Source organism: Sinocyclocheilus anshuiensis, unplaced genomic scaffold, assembly GCF_001515605.1.
Source record: "Sinocyclocheilus anshuiensis isolate Anshui unplaced genomic scaffold, SAMN03320099.WGS_v1.1 scaffold1051, whole genome shotgun sequence".
Classification (NCBI taxonomy): domain Eukaryota; kingdom Metazoa; phylum Chordata; class Actinopteri; order Cypriniformes; family Cyprinidae; genus Sinocyclocheilus; species Sinocyclocheilus anshuiensis.
In genome coordinates, this window is record NW_015546234.1 from 1,816,124 (window position 1) to 1,817,857 (window position 1,734).

The 1,734-nt window shown below is 36.7% G+C and overlaps 1 long non-coding RNA gene across 1 annotated transcript; it reads right to left on the reverse strand.

Moving 5' to 3' along the window:
- Positions 1 to 354: 354 nt before the first annotated feature.
- On the reverse strand, positions 355 to 985 carry LOC107701474 (uncharacterized). Its single transcript, XR_001635649.1, has 3 exons — positions 898 to 985; positions 719 to 811; positions 355 to 425 (listed from the first exon to the last, which is right to left on the reverse strand). It is a non-coding gene; the product is annotated as an uncharacterized LOC107701474 (long non-coding RNA).
- Positions 986 to 1,734: the final 749 nt, after the last annotated feature.

A 1,734-nucleotide genomic window follows, 5' to 3' on the forward strand; every position in this document is an offset into this window, starting at 1 on the left:
ATTTTAAGTTAAAGGTTTAAAAAAGTATAATTCCATTGACCATCACTGGTTGAGCCAAAACATGTCAGACCTTTCAAGCAAACATTTAATCATAACCATTGATTTAAATGCTGTTCCAGGACCAACAAGGATGTTGTTGCAGGAACTACTTGGCTAAATCCAAGTTTGTTAAATTGCTGTAGTATCAAATGCTGATTTCTAAATTGTGATATCTGGATAAACTATACTAAACACTTCCTCATTGGCCATCTAACATAAAACATGAGATGGAAAATGTTGATTGGGGCAGTATCTCGAGGTAAATAAGTACAGTAACTGTACATGATTTTTGTTCTTTACCTTCAGTTCTGTGTTCTGCTAATGTGGACAGGCAAGCTGTTCTAGTGTCCTCTGAGAAAGGATGTTCTGGTTTTTGTACATAATCCCTGAAGATATAGAGAAATAATGGTTGGTACAATTTTATTGTAATTAAGACAGTAGACTTGTTAACATGTTAACAGTTAACAGAGAGCTCTAGTTTATATAAAATTAAATTGTATTTGAATGATTTTAAATTCAAGTATATAACATGATGCATTATACTATAGTGTAATTTATAATCATTTTAAAATAAATATTTACATTATATCGTAACAGTATTTTTAAACAATAAAAAATGTACACTTTTTAGAATGTCTGCAGTAAGGCAGAAAACAGATTTGTCATTAATCAAATTCACCTAAACTGGTAAATATTAACCAGATTAGCAGTGAGAGATTTAGGAATGTTTTCTTGTTTTCTTTTGACAAGTTCCTCCAGACTTGTCTTATAGCTGCAATTGAAAAAAATGAGAAAGCATGTCAATCTTATGATTGTACTTATGTGAGAATGTGACAATGATAGCAACTAGTTATCTACCTCAGAAGAAAGCTGTCCAGCTGTTTTAGAAGACTCCAGGCTTTATTTTCACAGCTCAAAAGTATGTTGACATCTTTTACAGCCCCATCAACAAGCTACAAACATTTTTTTACACTTCTATAATGCTAATGTCACGATAGTGGGTCTCATCTTTGTTTTCTCCGGACTCCATTTCCCATAACCCCTGCCTAGGAACTCATTATCACACCACACCTGTTTACTATCAGTGACACTATAAAGGTTGCACTCATCCACACACACGATTGATTATTGTTAGCCTGTTATGTTGTCTAGTTTCTGCCTTGTCTTGCCTTGCCTTGCCTTCGTATTTTGTTCTTGGACTGTTTACCTGGTTTGTGATCATTTACTGCCTGTTCTGTGGATTACTCTTTTGGATTACCTTGGATGTACTGTTTTGCTGGTGTTTTGACCCTGCCTGTCCGACTACGCTCTAAATAAAGTTGTAGATGGATCCTCAACTCTGTCGTCACGCCTTCCCCGTTACAGAATAATCAGCCACACACGGATCCAGCAGCTTTATGAGTGCATCCAGACCAGCAAAGATGAATCCAGCAGCACAAATTATGTGTCTCAATCAAGGAGATCGGCCCATCGAGGACTATGTAATGGACTTTGTTGAGCTGGCTCATTTGACTAACATGGACGAGGTATGCCTCATGATCTTTTTTTGAGGAGGGCTGTCTGAGCCACTTAGTTTGATCATGCCATTGCACGAACCTCACTGGACTTTGGAATCTTATATTGATCTAGCCTTACAATTAAGTGGTTCTCAATTTACTGTGGGTGTTGTGGAGGAGGAACACAGCATTCCTGCAG